This window comes from Macrotis lagotis, chromosome 7, assembly GCF_037893015.1.
Source record: "Macrotis lagotis isolate mMagLag1 chromosome 7, bilby.v1.9.chrom.fasta, whole genome shotgun sequence".
NCBI classification, from domain to species: domain Eukaryota; kingdom Metazoa; phylum Chordata; class Mammalia; order Peramelemorphia; family Peramelidae; genus Macrotis; species Macrotis lagotis.
In genome coordinates, this window is record NC_133664.1 from 119,880,488 (window position 1) to 119,898,550 (window position 18,063).

At 36.9% G+C, this 18,063-nt stretch overlaps 1 long non-coding RNA gene across 2 annotated transcripts in view; it reads right to left on the reverse strand.

Moving 5' to 3' along the window:
* Positions 1-12,882: 12,882 nt before the first annotated feature.
* The window catches only part of LOC141492936 (uncharacterized), an 80,931-nt gene continuing 75,750 nt past the window's right edge, over positions 12,883-18,063 (reverse strand). The window contains exon 3 of one of the 2 annotated variants that reach the window (XR_012470081.1): positions 12,883-13,093. This is a non-coding gene — a long non-coding RNA (uncharacterized LOC141492936). Of the gene's footprint in view, positions 13,094-14,045; positions 14,310-18,063 lie in introns of those variants that run through there. The other variant, XR_012470082.1, reaches the window with a different exon arrangement.

An 18,063-nucleotide genomic window follows, 5' to 3' on the forward strand; every position in this document is an offset into this window, starting at 1 on the left:
TGTGTGTGCTAATTCTTTGAAAGGGTGAAACTGCTACTGTCACTCATAGGATATCATTGACTCTTGGCAATACTTTGGGTTTTTTTTTCTTTTTTCCATCTCATTAAAAAAAGGAAAACATGCCTATTGTAACAAATATGTAGGAAAGCAAAAACAAATGACTAGGGCAGCTAGGTGGCTCAGTGGATAAAGCCCCAGCCCTGGAGTCAGGAATACCTGGGTTCAAATCTGGTCTCAGACACTTAGTAATTACCTAGCTGTGTGGCCTTGGGCAAGCCACTTAACCCCATTTGCCCTTGCCAAAAAAACCCAAAAAAAGCAAAAATAAAAAATAAAAACAAGTGACCATATTTGTCATGGCCTATATTATGTGTGTGATTGTGTGTGTGTTTTGTGTATATATGTGGTAGATAGATAGGTAGATGTATATTCTTATTCTGAACTTTGAGTCCATTATCTCTAGAAGTGGATAGTATCATTGATTCTCTGGAGTTATGGTTGGTCAATGCATTGATTAAAGTTCTAAAGCCTTTTTTATAGTGTTCTTATTCTATAAATTTTTTATTCTATAAATTTTTCTCCTACTTCTGCTCACTATATTCAAGACTAACAAGTCTTTCCAGGTTTCTCTGAAACCATTCTGCTATTGTTTCTTATAGCACAATAGTATTTCGTTATATTTATACATCATAATTTGATGAGCACCCCTTTAGTTTCTAGTTCTTTGCTACCATGAAAAGATCTGTCATAAAAGTTTTTGTGCATGTGGATCTTTTTCTTCTTTCTTTGATCTATTTGAGATATAGAGCCAACAATAATATTGCTGAATTCACGGGGTATGACCAACTTATTGCCAATACTATACAAGCAAGGTAAGATAAAAAAAAGTAGCAGTCACAAGGATTCCTTAATAAGACCAATTTTACCTGTTTTGCTAATTATGTTTGGTTTAGCCAGGCCAATTTGTTAAGTAAAGTTACATATCCTATTGCAGTTCCTCCTGTGATCTGTCAACAGATAACATCCTGTTTAGCCTCATTTCTTTACCATTTAACCATATTCGAATCCATCACCATTCTTGTTACTCCTCCTGTTAAAGAAATATATATATTTTTAGGGATGGCTAGGTGGCACCGGCCCTGGAGTCAGGAGTATTTGAGTTCAAATCTGGCCTCAGACACTTAATAATTACCTAGCTGTATGGCCTTGGGCAAGCCTCTTAACCCCATTGCCTTGAAATGAAATATACATATATACATATATATATATATATATATACACACACACACACACACACACACACACACATATACACAAATACACATATATTTGGAGATTTGCTTTGTAATTTGAGAGTGAAAATGGAATACTTGGACTTAAAATGATTGAAAAAAGAATCCCTTTCCTCATTTATTCATATATTATGATGGATAAAATGACAGTGTCACTAGGAAGCCTGAGGAAAAAAAGCAGGAGTAGCTTAAATTGTTTTTACAATTGAGAATATATTCCATTGTGAAAGATAGCAATCATACATTTAACAAAAATTTGTTAGGAACAAATGCACAAACTAAGCAAAATCTGAGACACAAAGGCAAAAATTCATATTAATAAGAATAATACCAAAGAACAAACAGGACACAGTACTGGAAGTTTGTGAAAGCAAATTCTTAAACAATTCTTCCATGTAGCAGTGAGTCTTACTGCCTTACTTTTATTGGCAGATTTTTCCAGTTTTCAATCACGTTAGTCCTAGGAAAGACGGAAAGGGCTGCTAAATGCTCTAAAGTATTGATGTTGGCAAAAAAAAAAAGGTAACTTATACTAAAACCTTTAAAGGAAAGCTAGAGACTCATTTCTCCTTAGCCAAGACCCATGGCCCCGGGGAGTCCTGTTGACTTGATGTCCATCTACCCTCCTCTTCCTCCTTCTATCAGAACCTTGAATCCTCCCCTAAGGGCTGCTAAGCCTCATCTTGTCTGGGTCTAGGCCTCCATTTTTATGCCCACCTCCTTCCTAATCCTCATGTGAGGTCTTTCTCCATTAAAATGTGAAAAAAGAGCAGAAACTGTCTTAACAGTGCTTAGTACATTGTCTGGCAATGCTAAGAGTTTAATAAATGTTTTATCTATATCTGTCTAATAAAAAGATAATAAAGATCCTATGAGCTACTGAAGTGATCATATAATTAGAAAATGCAACTTTAAGTTTGCAGAGACTCCAAGGCTACTTCTGGGGGGCATGGTGGTGGACCCTGAAGTGTTACATCTGAAGTAGAACTATTAACAATTTATTCTTCCTAAATATTAAGCTCAAGTACAGATGATGTCAACAGTCTGTATATTTCAGGACCATGAAGCCCTAGTCACCTTGTCCTAGTTATAACTCTAATCCAGTATCGGGGAGTTTTCCCTGGATGCTTGGATATGGTGTCCTGAGGTCCTTACATTGATTAGTCGTTGCTCCAGTCAATGACTACATACTCAAATTCCAGTCATATTTCTAGGCCATCTTCTCATCAACCACCATGTTGTTAGGTTCTTCTCCATCTCCAGGAAATATAATCAAATCAAGTCTCTCATTGTCTCTGCAAAGGGTATATTTATCTTCTTCCCTATGGCTCCATTCACCAATGTTTTTTTCCCAACCCATAATATTTCTTTTTTAATACCATTCCCCTATACTTTTGTCTTTCTTTATTAAATGTAAGCTTCTTGAGGGCAGGGAACTGTTTATTTTCTATTTGTATACCTTTTGCTTTATCTAGTGTTTTTCATAGCTAGAGTTTAAAGCTTTTTCATCAGTTAATTTAATGAAAATTGCCTAACATAATTAGTGAGAGGTGTGAAATAAAAAAAATTCAACACAATGCAGTGGATAGAACACCAGGTCTGAAATCAGGAAGACCTGAGTTCAAATCTGGCCTCAGATATTTGCTAGCAAGTCACTTAACTCTATTTGCCTCAGTTTCTTCATCCGTAAAATGAGCTAGAAAAGGACATGGCAAACCACTCCAGTATCGTTGCAAAGAAAACCCCCAGAGGGTTCATGAAGAGGTAGACATAACTGAGAACAACTAAAACAACTTTACCTTATCAGATTATCCTTGTCATTGCTTTCATCTACTAGCATGGCTAATCAAGAGCCATATAAAATAAACTAGAAAAGCCATACAAAGGAAATGGTAACATAAATATATACAAATGCAGAAAAGTGTAAATATAGGGACGTGTGGGAGTTCATATGTGGATATTTTGAGAGTTTATAAAAATATATCTTTATAATTTATATGCATATATCTATATATATATATTTATACACACACACACACACACACACACAAATATGTACCTGGACTTGGGTTCATTGAAAAAAAAATTACCTACATCTTGTTTGTAATTCTATTATGCATTTTAATGATTATTTTTGAGTGTGACCCCTGCTAAAAAATATAACAGCCCTGTGATTCAAACTTGTAGCATTCAATTGTGATATCTTTCTGTCAAGCAAATGATTATAAAACTAAGGAAATATTTGTTCAAGCTAATATATTTTAGTTGGCAATCAAAATAAAAACATTATTGTAAACTATGAATATGCCATTGGTTATTACCTATTTGTAACATAACCTCAAGTTTCCCTTAGATGCACACATTTCTATGTGTATCTTTCACATCTGTTTTAACTAGACTCAGGATGTAGATTCTTGTTTCACTTTGCCCCTGTGATTGTGAGCACGTTGCTTGGCCTATCTTTCCTCCACTTTTCCCCAGGATAGTACTAATTTACTTCACTAAATTTTAGCAATTATTTTAGTTATTCTCTGTAAACACTTAGTAATTATAAAATATTGTAAGAGCAAGTGTCATATTATGAATAATAAAATTACTCACACCCTCTATTACTTAACCTCTAGCTTTATTGTATATAGCATTCCAAGAAGACTTTAAAGATTAAAACTGTTTGAAATTAAACTACTTGGAATAGGGGAAGTGTTGCCATTACAGGAGATCCAGATCTCTATAGTCCCTTAATCTCTGGTAGAGTTTAAGTAAATAAATGTTAGTGGGACAGCCAGGTAGCACAGTAGATAGAGCACTGGCCCTGGAGTCAGGAGGACCTGAGTTCAAATCCATCCTCAGACACTTAATTACCTGTGTGACTTAGAACAAGTCACTTAACCCCACTGCCTTGCAAAATCCAAAAAAAGAAAAAAGAAAAAAAGAAAAAAAACCATTAGAGAAAAAAATGAAATGACAAGAAATTAGCAAATAATTAAGGTTTGTATAAAACAAAAAAAAGCAAACTAGACATGTCAGTTCATCTCAGTGGCATAGGTGGAGGGGTAGATAATCATAGACTATAATGAGCAAGTTTGACAGGATACTTTTCTGTGATAAACAATTTTTCCGTGATTTAGAATCAGTCTCAGTTTCTTATCACTAGAATCCATATTGTTGTTCAATCATTTTCAGTCCATATATGCGTATTTCAAGAGTTTATACAAATATATATTTATAGTTTATTTCTATCTTCAGATGTACCTGGACTTAAGTTAAAAAACACATCTGACTCTTTGTGTGACTGAATTCTGAGGGTTTTTTGGCAAAGATACTGGAGTGATCTGCCATTTCCTTCTCCAGCTCATTTTACAGATGAAGAAACTGAGGGAAATGGTTAAATGACCTGTTTAGAGTCAGAGCAAATTATTAAGCACCAGATTTGAACTCTGGAAGGTGAGTTCCTGACTCCCAGTCTAGTGTTCATTTTTAGCTGCCCTGGGGCAGTCATAGGTAGTAAAAACAAGAGGTAAATGGTGAGAGTTGAGAGAAAAGAGATTTGGACAAATCCCTTACCTTCTGTGGCTTCAGTTTCCTCCTTTGTAAAATGAGGGAGGTAGATTAGTTGATTTGTGAGGTGTCTTCTAGTTTTAACAATTTTACAATTCTTTCTGTATAGATAGATCACAAAATCACAATACTGAATGCAAGAGTCAGGAGAGACTTGTTTGGCCGTCTAGTCCAACTTACACATAGAGAGGAAGCCCCTCTTTTACATACTAAGAAAGTAAGCCAGCCTCTGCTTGAAGACTTCCAAAGAGAAGGGGAACCACTAGCTTAATTTATTAAGAATTTTTTCCTGACAGCAAGCCTAAATAGGCTTTTTTTCCAATTTCCACCTGTAGTACCTAATCCCTCCTTTTCAGATTTTTGAGGACAGGTACTTTATATCCCCACCTGTTTAACTCTACTTGCTTCTACAGGCTAAAAATTCCCAGTTCCTTGAACCAATCCTCATATGATATGGAATCACCACCTTTCACTGTCCTGGCTGCATCAGGTCCTTCTACAGTTTATTGATGTCCTTAAACCATCCCAAACCAAATATAATTCTCCAGACAGGATTGATGGAATCAGAGTGTGGTTGGAATATCATCTCTTTATTTCTGGAAGCCAAGTCTCAATGTTACATTAACTTTTTTGGCCACCATATCACTCTGTGGGTGTCTGTTGAGTCTGCAATCCACTAACAAACTTTTCCGAAAACTGATAATATGGATTCCTAGCATTTATGCAGGATCTTCTGCATGCCAAACACTATACTTAATACTTCACAAACACAATCTTATTTTATCCTCACAACCCTAGGAGGTAGATGCTATTATTATTCCCATTTTATAGTTGAGGAAATAGAGGAAAACAGGAAGTGACTACTAATAAGTATCTAAGGTAGAATTTGAACTCGGGTCTTCTTGACTCTATTATCAGAACTCTATCCACTGTACAACCTAGCTTCCTCTGTATCAATCCATGTATTCCCCATCTTGGTATTGTGAAGCTCATTTTTGTAGCTGAGTAAAAAGCTACATCTAATCCTATTGAATTTCATTTTATTGAATCCAATGTTCTGACCTATCTTTTAGAGCTTGATTCGCTCGTCCAGTGTGTTACCCACCTCTGCATATTTGATGAACATACCATCTGTGACTTTATTCGAGGTGTGCCTATGAAAAAAGGATCAAGAACAACACCCTGCTTGCTCCCCACAAGGTTGACATTGCACCATTAACAATTACTCTTTGAGTTCAGTTAATCAGCTAGATCTGAATCCATCTGATTGTTTTGTTGGCAAATCTATAGCTCTCCATTTTTCCCATAAGAGTATTGTAGGATGCCTTATCAAGCTTTGCTAAAAGCCAGTTAAAACCAATCTATAATACTGTTCTCATCTACTGGTTTGTTAATCTTGTCAAAAAAGGAAATTAGCTTAACCAAACATGACACTCTTGATGAAGTTCCCTGCTATAATCATCACTTTCAATTCTACTTGTACACCAGCCACCTCTTGAATGATCAATTTTACTGGAACCAAAGCTAAACACACTGGGTTATAGTTTGATCCTTCTTTTCCCTCAAAAAAGCCAAATTACCTTGTTCTAAAACAGTTATATGCAACATTTTCTTCCTTGGCTACCCCAGTCACCTGATTTATATTCACCTTTCATGTGAAGACATGTCAAAACTGTTGTGTATGCATCAAAATTTCATTCTTGAATGACCTTAAGGCTAAGATTACAAATACAATCCTTTCAGTCACTGAGTGGCAGCTGATGAAAGTTTGTATAAAGTTTGAAAATCAGCTAGAAGTGATATGTAGCAGAAAGAAATTATGATGAATTTTAAATTTAAAAATCAGTATTTTAAAAATTGAAATAGTCTTCCATAACTTTTGAAGTTATTAAAGCTTAAAACTGCACTAAGATATTTGAGGCACTTAGTATTTGCCCTTCCTAATCTTATGGTCTATCCCTCATTTCCCATGATCTTTTAGATATCACTAATAGAGGCTTAGCAATCACATATACCAGTTTTTTTTAAGACTCAAGCATATAATTTACCTTAACCAGGTGAATTGAATTAAGTGGCAGTCAGGACTTCTCTTACTGTCTCCTTTCCATATTTATCTTGGCTATCAACTCGTCATTTTTCCTCTTATCTTTAACAGTATAAAGATCATTGTCCTTTTTTTCTTTAAAAAAAAGAAAAATCAAAATATAATTTTTTAAAGTGAGTGTTCATTTTGTCTATCTGAAAATCAGTAGATTCATAGGAACCAAATCTTGTAGTGTGTATACTCAAGCCCTCAACTGTATCTACAGCCTATCTCTCTTAATAGCTGACCTTGTCTCTTATTCAATTTAGAAGACTAAAACTTAGATTCCAGCTCCTTTATCTCTCTCCTTGGACATCTCAAAACCTCTCTCCTCCAACCTTCTCCTCATTCCCTTAGACAAAACTTACCTGTCATCTGAAACACCCTCTTTCCCCTAATTCTCTGGGAGTTTATTTTTTCAATCATCCCCTTTCACTTTCAACTTGAAGGGATTCCTCTCTCTTTTCTTTCCCCTTTGCTTATAATGGAAAAGCTGTTCCTTATTCCTCAACTTCTGACAACTGGTATTTTTAATTTTTTTTCATTTATTTAAGGTAATGGGGTTAAAGTGACTTGCCAAAGGTCACACAGGCAATTATTAAGTGTCTGAGGCTGAATTTGAACTCAGCTCCTCCTTGCTCTAGGGCCCATACTTTATCCACTGTGCCACCTAGCTACCCCTGACAACTGGTATTTTTAAACAAATATGAACTTAAAATAAAACAGGCATTTCCATATCATAATAAAATAGAAAAAAAAATTGTACCTGAAACTGCAAATTTGTTGTGTATAAATTGCTATTCCTTTTTTTGTTGTTTTTGGTTTGTTTGGGTTTTTTTTGCAAGGCAAATGGGGTTAAGTGACTTGCCCAAAGTCACATAGCTAGATGATTATTAAAGTGTCTGAGGCTGCATTTGAACTCAGGTCCTCCTGACTCCAGGACCAGTGCTCTATCTACTATGCCAGCTAGCTGCCCCTCCACTGCACCACCTAGCTGCCCCTTGCTATTCCTATTAAATATATAATGAAGGTATCACATAACTTTACTTTTTTCTTCCCTCTCCTCCCACCCTTGAGATGCTTGCCATTACACACAAATGTAAAATTATACACACACACACACACACACACACACACACATACACACACACACACACATATCTATTTATCCATTCATTCTCTAGATACAGATAGTGTCTTCCTTGAAATGACCTTTATAATAGATTTAGGTATTTGTTTTAGTCAAAATGACTCATTCACTCAAATATGTTCTTAAAACAATATTGTTATAACTGTATACAACGTTCTCTTGGTTCTGCTCATTGCACCCTTCGTTATTTTGTGCGAGTCTATTCATGTTTTTTTCCTAAGATAAAACTGATATTGGCTCCATAATACAAGAAGTCAGAGAAGTCATCTCCAATTCAACGAACACTTATGAAGTATGTACAGTATGCAAACTTCTGTACTGGAAGTGCAAAGACAAAATCAAAAGATCTTATCTACAAGATCATACCTTCTGTTGGAGTAGGAGAATATAACATGGTCACAGTTGAATAAACACAGAGGAATGAAGATGCTTGCATGTCTTGTAGGAAGTGCTACCTGGGCGAGGCTTGAAGGAGAACAGAGATGAGCAAGAGCACCTGGGAAACTGAATGTTTTAGACAAAGGGAAAAGACTAAAACAGAAAATACAAGAGTTGAAATCATACGGAATAAAAAAGGGAAAGAAGAAAAAAAGAAAGGGCTGTAGTTTGTGTTAATAGACTGATACCTAGTGAGGACTTGGTATTTTGCTGTAAAGGCAAATAATTAGAGAAGCACTGAGGTGACTCCATTGTGTGGTAGATTTTACCCAAAATAAGACTTCATTCATATAGGAGAAAGCAATATCTTGTTATAGGTTCAGTTTGACACTTTTTTTTATCATATTGTAGCCACTTGCTATTTGAGTTCGGTTCTGCCTATGAAGAATCATTCAGACTTGGGAAAACAAGGGTGGAAATAAAACAAAAAATTATTTTTTTGTTTTGTTTTTTACAAGGCAAATAGGGTTAAGTGGCTTGCCCAAGGCTACACAGCTTAGGTAATTACTATGTGTCTGAGACTGGATTTGAACCCAGGTACTCCTGACTCCAAGGCCAGTGCTTTATCCACTGTACCACCTAGCCACCCCCAAAACAAAAAATTATTAAAAAGGTTACAAGATATAGGAAGGGCGAGAGAGAGAGAGAGAGAGAGAGAGAGAGAGAGAGAGAGAGAGAGAGAGAGAGAGAGAAAAGAATAGCCAAGAAGCATTGGTTGGGCCACAGGTTGGTAGAGAAGACTGTGGCCCTGAGCCAGGGTCCAACCCAGGTTTTTAACGTCTTCTAATCCAGAGGGCAAAAGGTGTACTCCCTTTCTCTTACTGGACCAGGAATTAGGTAGAGGGCAAAGCCCAAAGAGATCAGGATACAAATATTACATTAAACAATGAATCAATGGTACATTAAGAAGGGGGGGGGGTCTCACCCAAGCAGCTTTTAAGATTACAATTGTTTCTGTTACAATCATAATTCTCTACTTCTAGTCAATTTACAGCTCCAACCAATTTCTACATTCACAATTCTCTTTATCTTTCCCCTGCATCAATATAAATCAAAACACCTTGACTTTCCTTGATTCTTAACCTTGGCTGCAGGGGTATCAGGTTCTTATGATATGTAGAATCCCTGAGACCTCATGGCAGCCGTCATAGCCCTGTTTCACTTTTTTTCCCCTGTTTGAACACGTGCCCTTCTGGTCATTGCTTATGAGAATTTTTTATTATCAGAGTTTGAGCCTACCAGATGAGGATTCTATTTGATTCTGGATAGCACATAAAATACCAGTAGTATCCAGAAAGTTCATGGTGTGATTGATTAAAAGGTTTGTAACTGGTTCTCTAATATGAGCATTCTCTTGAGCACTCTACATTCTTTAAAACTGAAGCATCAGAGGACTTGCAGATAGATCACTTTACTCATCTGTACAATGAGGGGGACAAGCTTATTCCAACTCTAATTCCTAAGAGCCAATGATTTGTTCAACATTATTACAAAGTCAGTGAGAATTAACTGGGCCAGGTCTCTTTAGAGCTTATTATTTCTAGGTCTCTTTAGAGCTTATTATTTCTAAAAATTGTAGTATCTTGTAGAAAAGTTCCATTTTATTATGGATTTGATATTTGGTTGGAAGTTTATTTTATTTAATCACTGCTCTTTGGGAGGTGGTATTGGGTAATTTGCCATTTTTTTGTTTTCTTAATTTTAAGAAATCTTTTGCCTTTCAACCATTCATCCCCACCCTGTAAAGGGGTGAGCATCTAAGGACAGTGAGCATCTAAGGACAAACTTTATCAAACTTTTCTGGAGATACTTGGCTTGTACAAGCTCATACAGTCCAGGGGGCCTCTGTGCAAAGTGACCACCCATGCCCAGTGTTTGAAAACAATAGAAATTGCCTTAGAAGGAAATAAGCAAGTTGGCTGAAGTACGTGGTATGTGGGTGTGGTGGGGAAGCCTTGGACCAAGCTGTGCAGACTTGTTTTCTTAGGGTAAGCACTTCCTGAAGCCAAAGAAGAGATGAGGGGCCAAGGAAGTCATTATTGTTCCTGAAATCCAGTGGAGGTCTGTGGGTGGGCAGGGACTTGTGCCGTCATGGACAGAGGAGCAGGCCAAACAGTGGAAGAGGAGGAGAGAAGGGTAGTAGTGGCACCATTCCCAAAGCAACTGTTAATTCTTTTGTCTCAAGCAACAACAAAAAAATTATTTTTCAAACTGGCCCTATACCAGCCCTATTCCAATAAAGAACATGTTAAGAGGTACCACCCACTATGGGTTGGGCAGAGGATAAAACAAGCCTGGCATCCAGGATTGTGCCAGGGGTTTGATGAGGCATGAGGTGACAGGACAAAGGTAATAGAATGTGCCAACTGAATGCCAACCTTCTTAGTTGTCAGAACTGGTCTCTGAAAAAATCATAGCCTTTGGATGTGTTTTCATGTAAAGCTTTTTTTTTTTATTCTCTTGCTCTTTGTAAGCAACTGCCACTTGCTTATGGTTTCCTATGACTTCAGACCAGAGGGGTCAGTAAAGGAACAGATGGATTTGTGAATGAACAGGACTTTAATGTTTTAAAAAAACTGACATCATTATCTCCATGATAAACATCAACATTACTCTTTGAGATATGCAACACACATAACATAATTTGCTCTTGTAGGGCAGGATCCTACTCCTGAACAAATACAAATAATCACATTGCTCAGCAATCTTTATTTAAATTGCTAGGTAATGACAGGGCAATGGGCTTGGAGAAAGACTTTACTTCATCATTGGCTTCCTGTATGATCCTAAAGAAATGACCAAATTTATTTTTCTCATCTGAAAGATAAGGTCCTTAACAGCACCTCTTAGAGGCATCATGAAGATAACAGTTGACAACGACAATCAGTGTGATCATGTCTATAATGAAACTAAAGTTCCCTAAAAGGGGAGTAATTAAAGCAGTAATGTGTGTGTGTGTTTGTGTGTGTGTGTGTGTATGTATTGCCCACCTTCATGCCATCAAATCTCACACTGTTCCTGGGTGTGTTCCTGCAGAGTTCAATCAATCCTGAGTATTTTAAATGATGCCCATGGCTTGTCATGTTGGAGTAGTATCTCAAAGGATAGGAACATGTTGCAATGAGTTCTTAGGCATGTTCTGTAGTGTGATTGGTAAAATAGATTAGTATGCAATCTTGTCTTTTATGTCCTAGAATGAGTAAGAGTGCAAGATCCTATCATGTCTTGATGAAACCAAATGTAGAATAATCTTAATGGTGAGATTTTATTGATTAGTAACTGCCAAAGTGTAGCCCTACAGTATCTATCATAGTAAAGGATTGGTTTAGTCGGAATTTGTATTTTCTATAGAACTAAACTCCACTATGTCTCTGAAGTAGGTCAGACAAATAAACCATTTCTTGCCTTCCCTCTTTTGTCATTATGCCCACCTTTTCATGTCCCCATGGACCATAAGCATGCCTGATTCATCAATCTTCCACTATCAGTTCAAGTCCATGTTCATTGTTTGCATGGTACTATCTATCCGTCTCATCCTCTGCTGTTCGCTTTTCCTTTTGCCTTTTTTCCCAACATCAGGACTTTTCCATTGAATCCCATCTTCTTGTTATGTGCCCCAAATATTTAAGTATCAACTTCAGAAGTCAATCTTCTAATAGCCTGAATTTATTTATTTATGTATTGACTGGTTTTATCTCCTTACTGTTCAAGAGACTTTGGAACATCTTCTCCGGCACCACAATTCCCACTCTCACCATCAATTTCCCTACCACAACTCCTATCAACTTAGAATCTCTTGTGACATGAATCTCAGAATTGGCCCCAACAAATTCTGAATAACATCCATGACTCCACAGAGCTGAACTTTGGAGAGTGGTATCCTCTGTGCTGTGGAATCAAGTGGTATGACATCTCTCCTCCCCAGGAAAACTGTTCACTTTAGGTCTGTATAGTTCCTTGGGGGTATGCTCCTGAGCATGTTTCTCAGGGGTTTATTTATCCAAGTAAATTGAAACCAATTTCCTCTAGTTTTCTACTAATAATCCAAAAACGTTTTACCCTTCAGATGTAAAGTATCTTTACCTCATTGGCCTTTAAAACTCAGAGGCTCCTGTTATTCATGGATACTATTAACACACTTGCTTTTGTACCCCTCAGAATAAAATCAGGGAAAAGAGCTCCCTTCTGGGTGAGTTTTCAGATTGCTTTGGGCCTAAGACTTTGCAATTTATGCTTGACCTTTCAAAGGTCTAAAACAAGAGGGCTAGGTCCATCATTTCCTCCCAGATGTCACAGGCCAGGATCTCTCCAGAACTCTCGCATAGAACTTTCTAGGCTACAAGATTCAATCTCCCTAGAAATTTTCACTCTGGACTAAAATTCAGAGAACCAGCATCATGGAGGATACTGGCCACTGATTATTTGAACCACGAGAAGAGGAAAGGGCACATCCTTACATTTCATCATCTAAAGGCTTAAGGGTGCATCTGTCATCTACTGCCTATCAAGCATGTTGGGTTTTGGAGATCAGGGACAATTTACCTCAGTGTGGATCAGCACCATGGTCAGAGCCTAAGACAAAGCAAACTTGGGTCAAAAGTACAGAAGGATGAAAGGCCGCTGTTTTGTCAGATGAAGGACCTCTTCCTTTATTCTTCTAGCCCTTGGACCTGCCAAAGGACACATTCTTCAGATTGTTCCTAGAAAATGGACCTGTGATTACTCTCCATTTTACTTTTTCCTCATTTACCTATTACTGTAGATATTGTAATAACCATATTCACCAAACCAAAAATCAGAACCTATTATGTTTGGAATTATGATGTTTCTTTTACAAAGTCTGATTTAAGATAAAATTTTATTCTTGAAATCAGAATCTCCTATCCATCTCCACCTCATATCACCTCTATCTATCTATGCCAGAACATCTAAAATGTTGTATCATCTTAACTATTATTCAAGTCTCAAGATAGGTCTTACTGCTTTCCTCTTCAAATTCTCCTCTTGGCTCCTTTACAAGTCCCCAAATGAAATTTTACCCTGAAGAGATCAGATTACTGTAGAATACAATAGTTCTTAAATGATACGCTCCTTTATATACATTATGTTACCATGTAATCTATTTTTTCTGTTAAATATTTATGCTTATCACAACACTATGGTTTGGCTTGTCCACTTTGTTCACTCAGAACTTTTTCTATATAATTAGGCCATATCTCCTAAGTATTTTGAACCCTTTCAACCAAAACTTTGTTGTGCCTTTTAATGTGAGGCTTTTTAAAATTTTTAGCTTGCATACAAATACAAAATACCAGCCTATAAAGTTTTTTAAACCAAACTCCATAACTAAGTAGTCAAGCTCACTGGGCTACAAAGATGTACTGGAAAAGCATCCTGAAGGTATGATGTTTATTTTTCCATTCTGAGATATTGGAGCAGCCCTGAACATACACATATAGATGTACATATATACACACAGCATATCTCCCAGGTTCAGAATCCATCTTGAAGATTTTGGCTGAAGGTATCAGAAAAAGGTGGCAAGAGCTTAATTGTGGTTTATTTGGCAATATAAAATATGAGAAAAAAATGCTCTCAGTTCCACTTTTCCTGAACTCCTGTTATCAGTAGCTGGACTTTACTTAATAAAAAAACATCTCCACCTCAAATGTTCATTTGAACTGTTTGTGCCTAATCCATGGTAGCTCATTCCAAGCTCATCTTGTTCTGATCAGTCACCATTGGACTCACTTTAACTTGACCCCAACGAAATGATGCCATTTTGGTCCTGTTGAAGAATGAAGGACAACAACCAATAAACTCTCCATTCTCTTCCTGAGATTACATTTCAAGTACAAATCCTCTATCCTGTGTCTAAGTAACATGTGTCTGCAGGTGACCTAAAGAAAAAATTCATGCATTTAGAGACATATCAAGTAACTATGGTGCCCTCTTCTTAATTCCAGACTTATTGGTGACACAATTGCTTTACCATCATTAAATTTAAATAGAAGGGCATTATCATAAACATTTTTTAGAAAACCTGGCTAGTAACATGCCAGAGACAATAACCAATAATCAAGAATTCTCTGAAGAAGTAAATCAGAAGAACCAGGGCAGGGGCCATCTTACTCAGCACCTTAATTTTATAATCCAAGATTTTAGGGAAGTAGATGGGGTTTTTTAAAATTAAATTTGCAAATGGCACCCAAACTAGAGGATGAGACAAATGTTCCCATGGACCAAAATATGATTTAACAGCTCCAACTGAAGTAGCAAGTTTTTTCCTCAACCCATGATTCAGTTTCCCCATCTGGTAATGGGACACATCAACACATGTTCCAATTTCCTTGAAATGTTAGAGAAGGTTAAAAACCTCCTACTGGTAAAGAACTCCAGGATTTGGAGAGGAACAACTTTCTCAATCTCTCCCTGATAAAGGCCCACTTATCATCAACTACAAAATATGACATTGGTGGAATCTTTGCTCTTCAAAGCTAACTTGAAGTCAACTTAGGAACTTTCCACATGATTTAGAATGAATTAAGTATTGCTTCTCATACACATCTTGCCTCCACATTATCTTCCATTACATCTAAGTCTTTTTCCACCCTAGAAATTTAATGTTATCATTCGGGTATCTGATGATTAGAGATCAAGAGAAAGTCGATACTTTATGCACATAATGTTTTGGTTTCTTATTGTTGTGTAACAGAAGTTATGAGTTGCTGCTAATCTTTTTCCTCCCTTGGGGAAGAAAGAGAGAGAAATTATATCTATCTACCCAAACAAATTAAATCCATAAGAGAATCTCACTAGGAAATATCCACAGATTAGCACAAGAATTAATGAAGAGAACACATTTTTCTCTCAAAGATTGTACAATTTATATCCACAATGTACTGTCATCCAATAAATTCCAACAGAATGAACAAATTAATATGAGGTGGCTTTGTTACTAGCGTCCTACATTTGTTTCTTATTCTGCCCAGTCTTGTTCTGCCATGAACTCCTTGGCTAACTCACATCCGCATTCTGCTTTTTATGAACTTTCAAATGTTCTGCCTTGTTGAGCACATGAATTATTCCTCTAATTTAAAGATGGAATGTATAGAGTCAAGGCAGGGGATTACCTGTGACTGTGTTTCATTGGGTTTCAAACACCAACAATCTATCAGAACTTTGTTTATCAAACTCTATGTTTAAAAATAATTTTCCCTAGCATATCTGGATGAACAAGCACCTTGCTCTATATAATTCACATTCATACTTAGGTTACCACTAGTATAAAAAATAAAACAAAAGTTCATTTATCTGTCAACCAGAACACTGCTGAGCAAAACTTCTGTCTTAACCAGTTATCTTGATGTTATTGATGAATTTTGTAGCATACCAAATGATTCTGAAGGGCTTTTTCAATTAGTTTTAATGTGTTTTATCAGACTTGATTTCTTCTATCACTCCCCAGGCACTTTCTTCAGTCACCTATAACTTCATAGGAGTTGTCCTGTCTGAGCCTGCCTCCCTGAGCAACCATTCCAACTCACTCTAGGTACCTTCTCTGGTCATCTACAGCTCCACTGGACATCCCTAATGGATGAGAGCCTGCCTCAACCCATTCCTCAGTGATTAACGTACTTCCACTCTACCAAATCCTCCCCATTCCAGTGATTCTGAACTCCTGCCTGCCATTGTTCAACCTTGCTCTCCATCTCCTGTTGATCATTCTCTTATTTCCATATCCTTTAAGACATCCTTGACTCCAGTCTCTGTAAATCCTATTCTAAAACTACCCACTCCTCCTTGGTATTCTCTGGAATGCCTGCTCCAAAGCTAACAAATGAGTTTTCATCTTAAATGCCTGGCTTTCCCTCTTCTTACCCTCATTAAGCCTGATCCCTTCCTGCTGACCCAGGTTCCTGGCTATATTTTCTACACTGTTCTTACACTTATATCCCCCAATTCAGGGGTCATCATGGGGGAGATGAGTTCCTCCTTGTTCCTCATTGCCTCTTCCAGATACTCTGTATCTTTTTAGAAATCTCTTCTTCTTTATGGTTTATTCAATTCATATTTTTTTTACCCTATCAAAGCTCTAGTGGCCATTGTCTTCCAACCTCCAAATCAGCCTTCCTTAATAAGTTCATCACCTGGTCCTTCCTCCTCAACTCCTGTCATACTAGGGGACCTCAAAAGATATATTGATATTCCCTGAAATACCCTCACCTCCCAAATCCTCAACTTACTCTTTTCCCATAATCTATCACTTCTTCCTAACCAAAGCTGTATTCCCAGAGTCTTACCCCTGTAAGTATTCCAGATCCATGTTCAGAAACTGTGAATTTGTCTTATATTCCCATAATCTGTTGCATTTCACTTCTCCCTCGTCTTTGCTCTTCATATTATCACAACCTCCAATCCTTTCACCTTTCTGAGGTCATCATCCCTGAATTGGATATACTTGCTTTCCTTTACCCAACTTGATCCCTAGTGAACCAATACAATTCTCTTTATTCTCCTGCCCCCTTTCCTATTTAAAATTTTTTCTTAACAAACCCCAGTCTTGAATTATTCCCACCATTCATTTCCTTCATTCATATATTTTTTAACAAATCTGGAGGAAAAATCTCAAAACTATGCTGATTGGGCTCAATAGAAATGTATATTACATGATCTCATTTGGACTGTCACTGTGTCAAGACCATGCTTTTATACCTCTCTATTCATATTCATTATCCCATTCACCAGGGCAGTTTTTTCAAGCTTTTCCACCCCCTTCTCAAACTTTCCATAGCATCTGCTCTCCCAATCCTGACAGCTGAGAACTTTGCCTTGCATTATTGAAAAAATTGAGACCCCAATCTCCCTTTTCTGCTCTCCCCTTCATGTCATATTACTCTGACATCTTCCTATGCAACTCCTGTCTTATGTGAAGAGGTATTCTTCTCCTTGCCAAGGAACAAATGATCTCATTCGATCCTGTCTTCTCCATCAGATTGTTCCCTTCATAATCTATTTTCCTTCACTATTCACTAAAGTCTCTCTGTTTAATGGATACTTTCCTCCTGCATACAAACATGGTCATGTCTTCCGTGATCCTCACAAAACTCTCACTTGAATTTTTTGCTAGCTATTGTCCCATGACTCCCCTGTTTATAACTGAACTTCTTAAAAAGACTATCTATAATTAGTGCTTCCACTTCATTTTCTCTCACTCTCTTTTTAACTTTCTACATTATGGCTTCTGACTTCAATATTCAACTGAAACTGCTCTCTCCAAAGTTCACTACCAAAGATTTTATTGCCAAATCTAATGTCCTTTTCTCAATCTTCCTTTTTCTAAGCAACACTGTTTACCATCCTCTTCTCCATGATATTCTTTATTTTCCATGAAATGTAGTAAATTGGGAAACAATTTTTACAACTAGTATGTCTCACAGAGGACTCATTTCTAAAATATACAGAGAACTGAGTCAAAATTTTTTAAAAAAAACAAGCCATTCCCCAATTGACAAATGGTTAAAGGATATGCAAAGGCAATG